Below are 18376 nucleotides of genomic sequence, written 5' to 3' on the forward strand. Positions count from 1 at the left end.
ACAGCCGAAGAAAATATTTGCCTATTCTGTTCTAACAAAGATCTTTAGCACATATGATGATTCTATTAGCATTTCATTACATGGAACCCCTCATTTGTACCCGGTAACTACAAAATGTAACAAAAATTAGATGAAAATATAGAAGAGAATGGTCCAACAGAGACACTGGAAAAGGTAAAGGTCTTCAAAGTGGTTTGTAAGAGAAATAGGGATATCAAACAAATAACACACACACACACACACACACACACACACACACACACACACACACACACACACACACACGCACGCACGCACGCGTGCACACACACACACACACACACACACACACAAATTCACTGGTTAACAGATGAAGAAAATTACACATACATGAATATTAGCAACACTTCAAAGACATGCCTACATAAGCTATTGATAAGTAACAATAAGTAGATAAAAAACAGAATATTAACAAGATACCACTCATTATTAAGAAAGAAAAGTTGGAGAGAGAGAGAGAATGTGTTCCACATCCTGGCTCTAATGATGAAATACTGTTTTCTATCATTAATCTCCTGAAGTTTATGATTTTAAGTTGCAGGCTTAGAGGAATCCTATGATAAACTGGAGGAAATCAAGGAACAACTTTATTGTATACTGACTGGGTCAGACAACATGAAAATAACCGTTAAAGGTTGATACCATTCCCCTGTGTGTGTGTGCTATGTATCAAGTGGGACCCTAATAGGGCTTTCAAGGTAAGTATTCAAGGAGTGGTTTTACCATTTCCACTCCCCCAATATATTTTCATGGCCAAGTGGAGATTTGAAACCTGTTCTCTGAGTCCTACTCCATCACTTTATCCACCACATCACACACAGAATCCATTCCCCTAGGCAGCAGGAAATAATTAAGGGAGACATCACAAGACTGCTTTTCTGTTTAAGAATAACTTTCAGTCTGAAACTATAAAAGCAACCGTATGCATATAATGATACCTACTATGATAAATAGTTTTAGTTAAGCCTTTCTTAGACATGTATCTATACAAGACAGCATCAATAATATGCGTTAGCCTTTTCCACTAAAAAAACAACAACACCCCTATTCCTCTGACATAATGTTTTGTGGAACTCAATCACCCATAAATTTTGTATTGGTTAAACCTTACTGAAAGCCTCCTGCCACCTCCAGGAGACAATGTGCTGCTCTCTTATCAAACCAGAATGTTATCTGGTTTCCTGTCCCAAGCTATTGCGTTCACAAGAAACACAGACAAAAAGTTGAGCAAGAAGAAAGACCAAGCCTCTGAAAACATCTGAAAATGTTAAACGTGATATTTTAAGACTTGGGCAAAATCTAGCCACAGTAGAATAAGAGGGCACCCTATAAGAAGAAGAAAAAGGACACTCTTCTCTGTCATGTTCAAATTCCATAACATGTTTCCTTTCAATCCATTACTAATTTCTACAAGAAATAAAGGCTCAATAAGCCTAATTCCCTATTAATTCCTCCTTACTCTCCTTTCTTATCCTTTCTGAAAAGACACCTCCAAGCCTATAGAGGTTCTAAATGTCCCTTTTCCTCTTCTAAATTAAAACAAAAATATTTCTGCACATCAAAAAGTCCCTCAAGCATGCAAAAACCACTACCCCATTTTTGGATGTCCCTATTTAAATTTTTACAAACAAACCATAAAAGCACATTAATATTGGAGGCATAGTTCGAATAGCCCTTAATATTTGAGAAATATAACTTCAAAGAAATCCTGTGCTTAACTCCTGCAGAACTATCACTAAACAAAGCAAGCTAATTTGGAAATGATCTGAGGAGGGAAACTCTTTAATTGCACACCTACAGTATCTCCCTTTTCTAACGAACCTCTCCTCCTTCCAGATTTTTAGATCCCTACTTGTGGCACCAAATGCTCCTTCCCTCTTCCGGGAAGCAAATTCCTCTCCTCCACTGTACAGTATTTTATTTTAACCAAAATATGAAACCAGGATTTGAAATTGGTATCAAATTCCATCTAAAAATAACTCTAATCGAGCTTAACTCAACTGTCTGTTGCTGTTTTTATGTGGCACTGACTTATAGTAACCCTAATAGGATTTTCAAGGTAAGTGGAATATTTAAGGAGTGGTTTTACAAGTTCCCCTGCCTACTTAGGGAGTTGCTATGGCTGAGCAGAGATGTCTGAATCCTAATCCATCATTCTATACACTACATCACACTAAGTATCTCATAACTCAACAGTAAGTTTGATTCAACTGCAGTCAGCACTAATCAAGGATCGCCAGCCTTAGAGGTATGCAAGCTAAGGAGGCCTCAAGCTGAGCCAAGCAGGTCACCAAGCTGAGCTCTCTTCCTCCCCCTCCCAACCTCTGACTACATTGTGTTAATATACTGAGTGTACACGAGCTATCAAAATATAGGAATTGTCACAAAACAAAATATGCTAGAAGTAAAACTTGTGATAGTTCTGCTGCACAGCCACTGCTCAGACTCTTGGCTTCTTGAGCTTTAGACTAGGATCAGTGGTGGTGAACCTTTTTGGGCTTGCCTGCCCAAACCGAAAACAACAACAAAAAACCCAGCGGGTGGCAGTGGCAGAACAGGAAGTGGCAGCGACGGAGCTGGAAGTGGCAGTGGAAGGGGGAATCCCTGGCACAGATGTGCCTTGAGACCCCACTCTGGATCCGCCACCAACACCAGCTGCTCCTGATCCACCTGCAGAAGTGCTAGCACTGCGGCTGCAGCTGCCCTTCTCAGGTTTGGCTGTGTGTGTGGGGGGGGGGAGAGGAGCAATCCGGCAACTTACTGCTCGCGTGCTGGCAGAAAGGGTGGCATGCATGCCATAGGTTTGCCATCACTGGATTAGGTAAACTCTTAACACTGTGGCCAGAATCTTGTTTATGTCTGCTAGCATAAATCTGTTGGTGTGAATCTGAGTGTTAAATTGCCACAAGTTAGGAAGACAACATAGGTATTTGCTGGTGCACACCAGTTGGCTGACTTGGCACACAACACTAAATGCCCACGCTGTGGCAATGCACCACTGAAATTTGTACCAGTGGATTTACACTTGCATAATTTTTAATAAGATGCCAGCAGGATGTTTCAAAACCTTGGCTGAAAAATCAAGGTTTTGAACCATCCACATGATAAGAATTTACTGAGACATTAGATCTGGAATGCTTGAAAGCAGAGCACCAAATAAGAGGTAGTCCTCTGGGGCTGTCTCACAGACATTGCTTGGGAAAGCCTCAGAGTAGCAGGGCCTGTTACACTGCTATGTTCTGCAATTCTTCACAATTCAATGTTGGTAACATTGCAAAGATGAATGGCTGCCAGGGGAATTGGGGGGACAAGAACACTTTGACCCTGTTCCTCACAAGCAAATGAGACAGTGAAAAAACTGCTGGATAGTCCAGTTTAGGTATCGAGCTGTGGAGCCAGAGGCTGGGAGTTTGTTTCCCCATTTTGCCTCCTTGACAGAGGCTGGACTCAATGATCCATAAGGTCCCTTCCCTTTGCAGTTCTAAGATGATGATAACTATTATTATTATTATTATTATTATTATTATTATTATTATTATTATTATTATTATTATTATTATTATTATTATTATTATTATTATTATTATTATTATTATTATTATTATTATTATTATTAATAATAATAATAATAATAATAATAATAATAATAATAATAATAATAATAATAATAATAATAATATTTGCTGCATTTCTCCCAATAAGGGACCTGGCATACCCTGCAATACTGTTCACCAGAATTCTTGGGGCTTTAACTTTTCTTGAAAGAGGAACTGTTATATTAGAATGTGAGAATTGTGAATCTCAATATATCCTAAGTGTGACTTGATGGGGCCCCTCTTGCTAGTCAAGATGAACTAAATATTTTACAAAGTTGAGTGTGAAACAAAGCAGATGCTGATTTGAGACTTAAACAATTGTTTATAGTATTGGTGTGCAATACAGTCCGATGAAGAACTGACTAACTGAATTATTTGTGTTCCTTTAGTTAAACGTAAGCAGGTTGTAAAATGAATTCTAGGGAGTCAGGAACTGAATAAGGTGCTTGCATTTTAGCTGGACTTACAATCCAACAATGAGAGAACCTAAAACTATTAAGACCAAATATATTTGTTCTTTACATCTGGAGAACAACAGATGTAAGACTGGGTCAGGCATGCACAGATTATTTTAAAGAGGGAAGAAGCATGTAAAGCTATAAGGAACGATACTGTGGCAGAGCAGGTGACTTGCTTTTACCATAGAAAGAATCTAGATATGCTGTGAAAACTTTCAAGCAGTGAATCTGTGAGTGAAGACCACCTGAGATTTCCATGCAATGTACCACTGCAAGGTAATATTTTTTAGCAGTTACCACAGGGAAAGGGTTACAAGTGGTGTGAGCAGTAAAGAATTCTTCTTGAGCTAGTAGCAGCGCGGGTGAGCAGCTTGGCCTCAGAAAGCAGAAAGTTCTGTCAGAACGGATTTGGAAGAGGGTACAATCCAATCCCAATTTCCTTATAAGAAAAAAAATTGGCCCTCAGTTATGTGCACATGCATATTCCTTTAGGTGACAGCAGCAGAGACCCACCATCATACCTGGCCAAAATAACTACTCTTCGTGTCCTTGCAAATCTGAACTTAAGGTGGGAGAGGTATTACGTGCATCCCTCAACTGGGATATTAGTTTTTCCTAGAATTGGCCCAAGCATGGGTGCCAATATAACTCTTAATCAGCAGGTAGAACATTTCTCTAGAGGGGAAGGCCTTCAACGTTGCCTTAGGGTGTGACTGCATGGGAAAATAGATCACCCTTGTGGAGTGGTCCAATTCATTTCCCAGTATTCATACGACACACTGAAAAATATTCTCCAGCCTGATTTCGATCCATGAAGTTCTATTTTGGGGGGAACACGACGGAACAATTCTTCAGCAGACAGAAGAGTTACTTGAAGGGAGATTGCTCTTATTAAAGCAACCCTATCCAGTATGATCAGGCATGACTGCACCCTGAGTAGAGCATAACGATCTATCTGAGCTACAACAACCGGGGTGTGTGTGACTATGCATATTAAACATAGGAATTCTTACTCTTAGATCTCAGGAAAATAACAAAAACAGAAAAAAGCAATGACAACGATAAATAAAATGATGAATTAACCTTAACCCTAAGCCCCCTGCCCCAGAAGAGATGGTTTTCAAGCTGCCTATACCAGACAGAAATATACATTTTTTCCATTACAGAAAGCCTTAGTATTTAAAGTCTATGGCAATGTTAGCTTTCTTTTTAATGTACATAAATGCCATGCTAGTTCCATTTGAAATACATCAGCAATGCTTATTAAGAACATTATAAGGAAGCCTTGGCACTAGAAGACGCCTCAATATAGGGAAGAGTTAAATTTGTTCCTTTAGTAAATTTTAAGCTAAGTCTGCCAAATGTCAGATTAAGGTAAAGGTAAAGGTTCCCCTTGACAATTTTTTTTGTCCAGTCGTGTCCGACTCTAGGGGGCAGTGCTCATCCCCGTTTCCAAGCCATAGAGCCAGCGTTTTGTCCGAAGACAATCTTCCGTGGTCACATGGCCAGTGCGACTTAGATACGGAATGCTGTTACCTTCCCACCAAGGTGGTCCCTATTTATCTACTTGCATTTGCATGCTTTCGAACCGCTAGGTTGGCGGGAGCTGGGACAAGTGACGGGCGCTCAGTCCGTCGCGTGGATTCGATCTTACGACTGCTGGTCTTCTGACCCTGCAGCACAGGCTTCTGCGGTTTAGCCCACAGCGCCACCACGTCCCTCCACAGCGCCACCAATGTCAGATTATGGACTGGAAAAAGCAGTGTTGGAATGAAAACACTGAAGTGCCATGCTGACTGAACAGCAGAAGCTCAGCATTTTTAAAAAATTAAAGACTCTTCTACAGGCATAAGATTATCTCTCCTTCCTATCTACATGCTTTACCTATTCTACAAACTTACAACTCAGAAACCATTGCAACTACAGAAACATGTAAATATCAGCATCTTCAACAGTTATAGATGTTGTTATGTGCCATCAAGTCGGAACCAACCTATGTCACTCCTCATAGGTCTGTCAAGGTGAGATATTTAAGGAAGGATTCTAGCAGTTCTACACCCCCCTGCCCCCATCAGCATCCATGGCCGTGTGGATTTGAACCCAGGTCTCCTGAGTCCTAGTCTGTCACTCTGTCCGCTAGTGGATAGAGTGACAGACTAGGACTCAGGAGACCTGGGTTCAAATCCGCACTTGGGGACCACTGTACTACACCATATTGAGTATATTTACAAACATTACAACTACAAAAGCATATATGAGGGGGTGCTAATAAGTATTGAGCCTTTCCCAGAAAAAACTGAGCTAGGAAGCTATAAATTGCAGGGTATATTGGCCAATTGGTCTGTATTCAATGGTGCAAAAACCAACTACCTATGATTTTAACTTATCTTTCATGTTCAGGTACAAAGTGAACATGGCGGCACCTCCAGAAAAGTTCAATGTGGAACAGCATAGGACCTTAATCAAGTTCCTGTTTCTCCAAGGGAAAGGTGCAAAGTAGATCCATGATGAAAAGTCACAAACTATGGGTGACAGTGGCTCTTCAAAAGCAACAGTTAAATGTTGGGTTGGCAATTTTAAAACTGGCCATTTCGGTGTTGAAAGTGAAAAACCCAATGGAAGGCCTGTTTCTGTCTCTGTGCCTGCAAATGTGAAAGTCATCCATGACATGATCATGGAGGACCGCCAAATATCAGCCAAAAGTATTGCTATATATATGAGAATATCACGTGAGAGAGTTGGTGCCATTATCCACGACTTGGAAATGAGAAAGCTGGCAACAAAGTGGATCCCCAAACTTTTGACAATCGAACAAAAGAGGAAACGTGTGGAGTCATCAGTGGCTGTTTTGGAACATTTTGCAAGAAATGAGTCAGATTTCCTGGGCAAACTGGTAACTGGTGATGAGACATGGATCTACTGTTATGATCCTGAGACAAAGGAACAGTCTAAGGAATGGAGGCACAGTAGTTCCTCCAGGCCAAAGAATTTCTGAGTGCAAAGGTCGGTGCAGAAGCAAATGGCAACAGTTTTTTGGGATAAGAAGGGAGTTCTGCTGGTGGACTACCTCCAACAGGATACAACCATCAATGCAAAATACTATGTGCTTTATTGACGAAGTTGAGGCAAAACATCAGGGAAAAGCGTTGAGGAAAGCTCTCCAAAGGTGTCATCCTGTTGCATGACAACACAATGTCACACACTGCAGGTGAAACAATGACAAATCTGACCTCCTTAGGCTTTCAAGTGATGCCCCATCTACCCTATTCTCCCGACCTGACTCCTTCTGACTATTATGTGTTCCCCAAACTCAAAAAACACCTAAAGGGACAACGATTTCAGAGTGTTCTGGAGGCAACTAATGCTGCAAATGAGTGGTCACACCAGCAGTTGGAAGAATTTTATTTGCAGGAACTTAAGAAGCTGCAGGACAGATGTCACAAGTGCACTGACTTCCTGGGGAGAATATGTAGAATAGTGTGGCAGTTACAGCTTCCTAGCTCATTTTTTTCTGGGAAAGGCTCAATACTTATCAGCACCCCCTTGTAGATATCAGTATGTTCAACATTTACAAATGATTTCAAATATCTGCATTCCACTTCGTGTGAAATATTTTATTTTTACACTTTAAACATTTTATTTGTATACTTTATTTAGTCTCAATAATATATGTAAAAATATCAAGTTATTTTAATTTTTAAGATCATTGGTAGAAATAGCTATTTTACCTGTCTTTGTTTGGATGATTTGCAAAAAGTGACTATTTTAATAACTTATATTCCTGTTATCATATGTAAAACATACAGGCAGAAAGCTTGTCATGTAGTTATGCAAAAGGTGTCACTTTTCGTGGTGAACTGCTATAAGTTCAGATATTGAGTCAGCGTGCAAACAAGTAATGCCTATGGGGGTTACTTATGGCAATCTGCTGCTAAAAAGCTACTTGTTTGTGTAACTGTAACAGGATTTTGGCTGCAATATTCTACCGAACTGAACAGAATCTTAGGGACGGGATTTTCATAGTTCAAGGACTCCCACTTCAACAATTGCCCTGGAATCCTGCAGGTAGAATTCTGTGAGTTGGGACAACACAAATAATAAGCAAAACAGACATTTCGGCACTGCCATTCCACTTTGTTCCATGTGTTTTAGGTTTGAAGGCGGCGGTAGCAGTATAGCAATGGTGTCTGGGTGTTAGTGCAAGGCTTCATGGGACGTGTAATCTTGCTACCTATTAAGATATACACAGGAAATCTCTCACAGAACTACCTTATCTATGTTTGTTGTTTGTGCTTTTCCACTATCAAAGTTTTTCCTGGGGGATTCCAGGTGAATTTTGAAGGTGGGAGACTATGAAATATAAAAATCCCATCCCTGTTGAATCTTACCTAATATAAAGTTTGAGCACGTGGCTTTAATGTAAAGCCACTGATTCAAATGAATTTGAATATTTTCCAAATGTCTTGCTACAACTAATTTGGGTACTAATAAGACTTCTCAGTACCGTACCCTGCCAAAATACAGGTGTGAATTGCATATTTCATTCTCATATACATCAGAGCAATCTGGTTATCTGTAGAAAGTTAGCACCTGAAGAAGAAAATATTTTAACATTCCTTTCTCTATTAACGTGCACAGAAAATTAGTCGAGTTTTTAAAATACATATATAAATAAGGAATGAATATCTAAATATACAATGAATACTCATGAATTTGTACAACTGCAGAGTTAACTAGAGGCTATTACTTAATACTATGTGCACAGGCTAGAATGAAAAGCAAAACTCCAGACTCAACTCCCTCTCTTTCTCTTGGAAGCCATAAGGACTTGTGCCATTCATGCTAGTTCCCCTTGAAACTAGCAGGTTTCATTTCACTATCCATGAAAACTGGTTTGCTCTTCAATTTATGCCTTTATATTCAATCTGAAGACTGTGATTTAAAGCAAACTCTGCTTAGTTTTGAAACAAACCAGCTTTAAACTCAAGACTGTTTTGCTCACTTAATTGGTCGGAATTTATTTTAAACCATAACCTCTGGCTTAAACATAACAAGCTTTTGGTGCACAGTGAAATTAAAGTTTGCAGAAATTCTCTTTCTGGGAGGAAGAAAGGTCGTGACTTGAGGCTTTGCTCAGACTTGTTCTGATCTGTGAACACAGCCTAAATCCCAGTTTAGTGTTGTGTGTGAAGAAGGCCACTGACATACAGTTCAAATGCAGATCACTGACAATCTAAGATTTTAATCTTAAACCTACAGGACATACATCAGATTGAGTGGCAGCAATCCAAGGGATACTGAATACAAAGCACAATTGGTCTCCAAAAACGAGATCACAAGCAACCAATGCATCCACAGTTATGATAGCAGCCTATGTCCCCAGTTTAGAGCTTCATACGAAGTGTAATTTATACAAAGAATGTACAAAGAATGTATGCAAACTTCCCATACCATATGTATGTATGAAGCCCTTTTTAGTAGTGGGTATAACTTGTGCGTCAAAACTCTCCTGTTTTAAAGAAACAACTAGGACTGGGACAAATGTCTTCTATAAAATTTTTTGCCCCTCAAATGTTAATCTGAAATTAGAGATTAGACTAATTTAATTTCATGCAAATATATTCACATTTGGGAGGTACTAGTAAAAACACTGGTTTTAAAAAAAGGAACATCATCCATACAAGCCTGTAACAGCAGTGTGGAGTTATTGTTTTTAATTCCCCCTCTTCCATCATCACAAATACAGTGGGAGCCAATGACATCTCATCCACAGAATCCCAAAGAAGCTTATTTTGCTTCTACCATCTAGCATCAAGAGCGTATAAAGTAAAATAAAAATTCCCATACATTATCAGATATCTACTTGATCCTGTTTTATGCTGCTCTGCTATTTCAGTTTTTGTAAACAGCCTATATGTATCTATCTGTGAAGATTCTCAGTCATCCAGGTGAGGGCACCTAGAAGTTGAGTCATAACAACTGAACTTCTTTCTTATTTGGTTGAGACGTTTTGCTACTCATTCAAGTCGCTTCTTTAGTCTGAGTTGGTAGGTATGTATAAAGAAAATGTGCATATAGAAAATCCCTCACTCAACAGGGGTGGAGGCCTATGTGTCTCCTATTTATCGCACTACCATTTCATCCGTCCCCAGAAAAATCAGGACCATACCAACCAGAAAGACCACTGTTAACAACTGTTAGCAAACCTATTCAGACCAGAGGGAAGTGAAACCAGTGTGGAGGATATATCAGGGGTCTCCTACCAACTCTCCTCAGACTAAGAAGCTACGTGGATGAGTAGCGAAATGTCTCAAATTAATAAGAAAGAAGCCCAGTTGCCACGACTCAATTTTCAGATAGCCTATACGTATATTTTCATTTTTATTATAATACAGAAGCTGCCCTGTGAAGTTTTTGAAATTCAAAATAAAAATCCTTAGCATTAAATATCCTATTGTATAAAATCATGGCAACATTACAGTGCCCACACATGTACCTCATGACACACCACAATTTAATACAACATGCGACATACCCCAGGCTCATATGTTCCTCACTTTTCCATTGGCATGGCTGAGAGGAACAGTTTAGAAGTTTTTGCTTCAAATTAAGAGCAATTTCCTGTGTCCTCTAAAAGTGGAACTGTGGTTAACACTAATTGGTACATTTTAAAATGCCAGTTTCAGAAACCAGGGTTAAACTGAGATTGCCGTTTTCTGCATCACATTATCTTCTGCCATCCAAAGTCAAAAGGAAAAAAGAGCTTTCATTAGGAATGTAACTCCTTCATCTATGTCTAAAAAAACAAGGAACCACTATTTTCCCTCCACTGCAAAGATGTTGGCATATTTTGTGTGAATCTTGATGAGAATTTCTGCATTTGCAAGAATGCCTTTTACTCAGATTATGTAGACAAACTGTGACAGCTGCTGTCTTGTTTCATTAACTTGTAAAAATCAGAAGCAATGATCAGGATTATTTTGCCTTTTTGGACAGCCAGTCCTTGTGAGTGTGTGTATGTGTTCAAACTCTGTGTGCGCTTTGCTCTACAAAGGAAAAAGACACTGGTTTTACATAGGCACCATGTACATATTAGAAAAACCTTAGGAGAAAAAGCATTCATCTTACTCTCATGCTAGAAGTGTGACATTTGCAGGAGTTAAACTCTTGACAGTTTGCCTTGAAACACTGGCTGAGATCCTGTTGCTCAGCATAATAAGTTGAACTAGAGTAGGCCCACTGAATCAGTGGGGATTTGGTGAGTCAACCCCTTGATTTCAAATGGGTCTACAGCTTAACAACTTTCTATGTTAAAGTAAGATGCAACTAGAGCAGCACATTTGAATCAATAGAGTGTATCAAGGAGTTGACTTACCAAATCAGCATTGAGTCAGTGGGTCTACTCTAATGTAACTCATTACACTAAGCAATGGGATTGCAGCATTGTGAACATGGAACTGAGAAATTACTTCATATCCTTTATGTTCATGTAAATAATGTCCAGTTTGTACTGAACTAGAACTCTTAATACATTTTGATATCTTAATAGGTACAAGAGAGAAAAATGAATATTTGCAAACAAAACTTACCAAAATGATTAGCTTCTGTTTTATGTGCAAATACCCTGATAGTTGTACTTCTGTGGAGGAAAAGAAAAATATTGTAAATACATATGTACACAGAACTGTATAATAACCAAAAGTTGAGCATTTTGAAGTTGCAATGATTTTAAATGGGACAGAGAGGCAAGATTTGGTTAAAATCAATGAGATCTTAAAAAGTCTCACTTTGGCCATACTGTAGTATGCTCTGTAAATCCCAAATGAACTCTTGTCAGATGTTGTTTTGCATGATCCCTTGAGGCAGATTGCAGATGGGGACATGGATGTGAATAAACATTCACCTGAACATAACACCATGCCAATAAATTCCATTTCATTCAGATAAATATCTTTACACCTGTGATACAGAGACATACAGAAGTCTCTTCCATGGACAAACCTCATTTAGATTAGCATAGGAGACTATAATAAACACCAGTGTTGACAATAATAAGTTCCAGAAAGTTGTACATTTGAGGTAAACTCTGTCTGTGTTCTAATTCCTGTCCTCTGAAGATGCCAGCCACAGAGACTGGCAAAACGTTAGGAAAAACCGCCAGAACACAGCTGAACAGCCTGAAAAACCTACAACAACTACTGGATCCTGGTTGTGAAAGCCTTTGAGAATACTCTGTAACAATCCTTAAACTACCACAGAAAAATCAGTGCAAAACTTATGGAAGAAGAAGAGCTGCAAACTTTCTTTGTGCACATGGGGATAATTGCAAAAGATGAGGAAATGCTATCCCATCTTAGTGTATTTTTCTTTTATCCTGAGCAACATCTAAAGCCAAATGTTGAAATTAACAGCATTGTTTTAGCTGACCTAAGTGGATTTCACCTCAAATACATAACATAGTCCTTAATTTCACAATCATAAATTGCCATGCAATCTTCATCAAGAATACTTGATTATCTGCAAAATAAATCTTTAGCTCATTTATTAGTAAAAACAAGAATAATAATGCAGATGTTCCAAGTTCTCTTTCAGAACTTCCTCTTCTGCCTACATACTCTCATTGTGAATGTATTCTTAGTTCCCAGCCTGATATGCTACCATATTAGCAGAATGTTCAAGATTTTCCATAGTATCTAGAAATTACACTTGTCTGTTCCAAAATAAGGAAGCACTTTTACAATTGTTAAAGTGCATTGAGATCTTGTTAACTATAAGGTTTAAATAAGAAGACTGGACAAGAATAATTTAGGAATAAAACATGCTGGTTGAAAAGTAATAACAGCTAGAGTAGGCCCAGTGAGGCAAAGCTGAATTCAATGAAACAGGGTGTACATTTCAATTCTAATAATAATAATTTCCCATTTTGTTCAAAAATGTTTCCTTGGGTAGACATCAAGAAGTTTTATTCTTTCCTGAGCAAAATAATGAAAATAAAGTACATTAAACACTTGAAATGTGCTTTAAATACTCCAAAAACTATTGGCATGACCACAGTGATGTTAGGCTCAGCAAAACTACAATGAGAAATAATTCATATCAAACTTTTCAAAAATAATACACTTTAACATAAATTAATAATTGGCCTAATTCTCCCAGCCCCCATTCTCCACTTTAGATATATAGGTAATGGTGGAATTACGTATTACTAATTCACACTACTATAAGTTGTTTTTTTCTGAAGAAAAGTCAACTCTTCAACTTTCCTTTCAAAACTCAAATTCAGATAAGGAATCTTTAATCACTCAAGTAAGTGTATATCAGAGACAGAGCGTGTGAGTTAAAAGGTGAATGCAGGCTTCTTGTGGTGACATAACACAGGCTGTGCAGGCAATCATGAGTGTGTGGAGACATGATAATACACTGGGTGGGGACTGGGAGTTGCAGGGCAGTGACAAGGGGTTGGGTCTGGGCTACTGATCTACCAGAAAACAGCCTGAAACAGGAAAGAGCACACATATGCTACTTGGAATGTATGACGCAAACCCCAGCCTTGAAACAAAGAACAGGAAACAGCTCTGCTGGCTGGGCTGGAAAGAAAGCACAGAGAAACATTTAGGTGGCCCTCCCTGACCCCTCTATTCATGTGCAGCTGGATTTTTTAAAAAGCAAAAAGCAGAACAAACTAGCTAGCTAACAAACAAACAAACAAACAAACAGAGTGTAAGTCTTTAGTCACTGGGTGTGAATAAAAACTACTGTCTCTATAAAGGAGACCTGCCTTTGATAAACACTGGGCTAATATCTATACTAGACAACATAAACCACAATGTGTGGTATGTATGTTTTAATCTCATGCAGCTCAACATTATTAACCTTGAACTAACTGTACAGTTCTCCTTTTAAAAATGCTAACATTATGGACAAGGGGAAAAAAAGGCTATCAAGATGTAGAACCAAGCCCAACTAAACCTACTCTTTCAAAAAGTAAACAAAATGAATAGTGTGTTATCAGAGGAATAATACAGCCACTCTCCTGTATGAGAGGCCACTGAAACATGTTCTAAGGATAATGTCACAAATTATCCTTAGAACATGTTATAACACATAACATAAAGGAATTTTTTTTACCTTAAATAAAAGTTTGCAGACCACTGGGACGGATTACAGAAAAAGAATATCAAGGCAGATAGCAAGCTGGTGTTCAGATTTTATTATAAAACATGGTTTATTGAAATCTGAATAAACTAAAAGAATCCTTGGACTCATATGCTCCCACCTTTCCTCTGCTCCCTTGGCTGTCTGTAATGAATGGATTCAGAAGCTTTTATTGCTGTTTTTTAAAATTATTCTATCTTGCAATTATTTCTAGACCTGACAAACTGTGGTTAGTCTTATCTACTTTTTTTAAAATAAACTACATGAAAACCATAGGTTACAAAAACAGCTCATTTCCAACAAACCATAATAAGGACTAGCTACAGTTTAGCATTTAGGTGCCACCCTAATTGTGGTTAATTAAAAACAGAAACAGAAGCTTTGAATCTTCTTCATAAGGTTGCATCACAGGCCAATGGTTGCAAAGATTCATCTTTGTCACCGTAAACTGTGATTTACCTGAACTGGTAAATCATAATATCCTCCGTGAAGCCAACTTTAGATATCTATTGTATGTTTAGCTTACATTTATTGTACTACTTTTCATAGTATTCATTTGTAAAGTATAATATAATGGCCAGAATCCTATCAGTTATGTTTGATTTCCATCAACCAATCTTCAACTGTCTACTATAGATTCCTAAGAATATTAATTTAGTCTCACTGACTTAAAGTCTTTGCAATTAAATTACTGAGGATTAAAAGTATTTAGGCTAGGCTGGATCCATTTTGCTAACTGATAATAATTTTCTAACTGGAGTATCTATTTTTTTATTTCCTGTATTTTACGTTTCCACAATCACACATATAATCTTAAGGTCCCCTACATATGGTTCCTCAGAATTACTGTATAGACAAATGAGCCTAATGGGATTTATTCCAAAGTAAAATATAAGGTATTATAAATTCTAAACTACAAATAATATAAATTATTACAAAATAATAAAACTCACAAACTATTCTTTTCTTTTGGTTGGGAAGGGAGAGAGAATCTAAAACCCTGGATGTTTAAAGTCTAAAGAGCAAAGTTAGGTAAATATGTTATTCCCAAGTCAAACTATTGAGGTAAGCTAGATCTGAGTCCTCTTATGTAAGCAATTCATTGAACAAACTAAAAGAGGCTTCTAAAATTACTCTATAGAAAGACAGCAAATAGTGCACTGTTTGGAACTCAGTACAAAAGACAGAATTTCACAGATTTAAAATGCTAGTTTCAAGCATAGAAGGCCCCAGCATCACTGGATGGTTAGGATTTTCCCAGCAACTCAAAACATTCAGCCTGTGAACTGTGGCACTTCCTGCCTTTACAAAAGGCCACACACAACTCTGCAAGATGTACTGCTCAACTGACAGTGTACCTACAAGCCCATAAACAGAAATTTAAAAGGATGTGATCAATTTCATTTATTATTGTCAGCACTCAGAAGAAAACCAACCTTAATCGAAGTGGAAGCTTGCCACTGAAATAATTTTAATATAATTTCCTAAAGAAGTAGAAGTCTTTTGATAGTTACATTCTCTGTGTATGCCATTTGAATATGAAACTTGCATTTGACAAATATCCAAGTATTAACACCTTTAAACACAAGAAAAGCAACTTTCAAAGGAAGAAAGGCAGCTAAATGTCAATATTCTTTCCAATTATTTATATTCAAAGTGATGCCTAGGTGATGATATGTTTCTCCCAAACACAATGCAATACAGATGATGTTACTATAAAATGTGTGAGAGAGAAACTTCGTTGACTTCCATTGGTTGTCTCTCTTTGGCAATGAAGATAAAACAAGTACAGAATTATATTTTACTTAAACAACAACTACGTTGAACAAAGCACTGTAGAGTGGAATCTTATGATAATGAGCCTTGAGCACACTAGGTACTAAATCCAAAGTTACAAAGATGTGATATCCTCTTCTTGAAATGCACAGAGTCCAGCAACCTGAGCAGAAATTATACATCCTGAATATACTCCCAGGATTTTCCTTCTCCATTGGAAAGATAACTAAAGTAGATCTCCCTAATATGTGGATTCTAACTACACCTTAATATGAGATTTCTTCAATAATGTAATGATGTAAGTGGAGCGTCACTGTGTTTGTTAGATCCCTCTCATATTCCATATCTTCACACAGCTGCAGAAAACACGATGTCTGGTGCTTTTTTTTTTTTTGCCAAACGAGGAAAAAAAAGTGGTTTTTTAAAACCCCACAACAAAGAGGGAACATACAGGACGTCTTTCAAACACATCCAACAAGTGCAGGTCCGTGGGTCTCTATGCGAAGGCAAGGCTGCAGAATGAGTCCCTCCAGCCATGAAACTGACACCTTGCAATCCAAGTGTCAAGATCTCTCTCCCTCTCACTTCCACACCCCGAATGATGGAAAAAGAAGGGGGGGCTTCTCCTCTTCCTTCTCCTCCTCCCTCCCCATCCCCATCCCTCACACACACAACTTTCGCAGCTGCAAAAAAGGCAATTCTCGCCGAATTGGCCAAAGCCACTTTCGTTCCGGGGGAGGAACGCGCGAACTCGTGTCTCTCCTCTCCTCCAAAGCAGCCACTTTCCATCACCCCACTTTCTGCCCGCGTCAAACGAGCTCCGGTCGCCCCTCGGCCCAGAAGAGCACCTTGTCTCCCACCCCCCTCCCACCCCACCCCCGGCGTCTCTTCCCCCCTCCCCCGCTTCCAATACCTCCCGGTTACCTCTCCTCCTCCAACTCCTCCTCTCCCCCCCCAAAAAAAAACTAGACACGTCGCTTTGCTCGGAGTCGCCGCCGCCGCCGCCACCTCTCTCTCCTCCCCCTTTTTTTCCGCGCGACTTACTTTTCCGTTCGCCAAGTGGGGCAAAACCAAGACGACGCCGACAGTCCCCCTCCCCGACGCCGAAATTGCTGCTTAAGTTTCCCTCTCCGCTGCTTTCTTTCTTTACTTTCTTTTTCCTTTTCTTTCCCTTCGCGGAGTTGGCGGAAGAGAGAACGGTGCTCGTTTTCTCCCCGGTGGACAACCGAGGGTTTTTTCTCTCTCTCCTCTCTTCCTTGGGGTCCTCAGGAACTCAGCCGCGAGGTGTGGGGAGAGCCGGCCCTCTTTCTTTTTTCCCCCCCCTCTCCGTGTGCCTTTCTCCCCCCGCGAATAAGCCCCCGCCGCCCCAGCAGCACCTCAGTCCGTCCGTCCGTCCGTCCGTCGGAGCGTCTCTTTTTTTTCTCTCTCCCCCCCTCCCTCCTTTCCCTTTGCAGTCTCCTCTTCTTCCCTCACGCAGGCAGGCAGGGCTCCTGGCACTAGGCAGCGCTGTCACATGACGCCGGCGCCGCTCGCTCTGCCAGGCTCCCTTGGCCGGCGGGGTAACTAAGAGGGCGGGAAGGAAGGAGGGAGGGAGAGGGAGGGTCGGGTCAGGGAGGGGCGCCCGCGAATCACTCAAAGCCAGCCGGGCGGGCGAGCGAGCGAGCGGGCAGGGCGTCTCCCTTCAGCTTCGTTTGGGCGGAGGCCTCCGCACACAACAATCCCAGCCAGGGGTCGGGGCGAGGCGAGTTACTCTTTGGCTCCCGCCCTCTCTCTCTCCCACACATACACACACCCGCACAGACACAAACAAGTCGGGCACGCACTGACTCTTCCCTTTCCCCGGGAGGCAGACAGAAGACGACGACTCCTCCTCACACACAACTTAGCTACTAATTACCCCCAGCACCCAGAGAGATGAGGTGGGGCCGCCCCGCTGACAAACTGGCCCTTCTAGCTGCTGTACGCCTCAGCCTCCCTCCGCCTTCTCCACCTTCTCCTTGTCGTCCCTTGTCAGGAAAAGAGGCGTGTGCACCTGGCACCCGGCTCGGAATTGCACACACACACACACAGACGCGCACACCCTCCCTGGAAGCAAACCTGCAGCAGCGAAAAACAACAACAGCGGCACCAACGCCCCCCAAAAAAGCCCGAAGGGAAGGAAGGGAGGTGCTCGCTGACAGAGGCGGGAGGAGACTCCTGCCGCTCAATTAGCTTGGTCATCACAAAGGCACACAAAAGTAAGACAACGGCACACGTAACCCATAGCAGGTGGATGGTGTCCTCTTTACCTATGGAACTTAAAAAAAATTATTACACAGTCCAGTATAGCAATGTGGGTTTTCAAAAGACACA

General features: G+C 40.2%; 1 protein-coding gene across 3 annotated transcripts in view; it reads right to left on the minus strand.

Moving 5' to 3' along the window:
* KLF3 (KLF transcription factor 3) overlaps positions 1 to 18129 on the minus strand; it is a 58511-nt gene extending 40382 nt beyond the window's left edge. The window contains exons 1-2 of one of the 3 annotated variants that reach the window (XM_073001143.2): positions 17069 to 18129; positions 11683 to 11732 (exon numbers count right to left, since the gene is read on the minus strand). The gene's annotated coding sequence lies outside the window, so the exon portion shown is untranslated. The remainder of the gene's footprint in view (positions 1 to 11682; positions 11733 to 17068) is intronic. The other 2 variants (XM_073001140.2, XM_020786194.3) reach the window with 2 other exon arrangements.
* Positions 18130 to 18376: the final 247 nt, after the last annotated feature.

The sequence above is a fragment of the Pogona vitticeps genome, chromosome 5, assembly GCF_051106095.1.
Source record: "Pogona vitticeps strain Pit_001003342236 chromosome 5, PviZW2.1, whole genome shotgun sequence".
In the NCBI taxonomy this organism is placed as follows: Eukaryota; Metazoa; Chordata; class Lepidosauria; order Squamata; family Agamidae; genus Pogona; species Pogona vitticeps.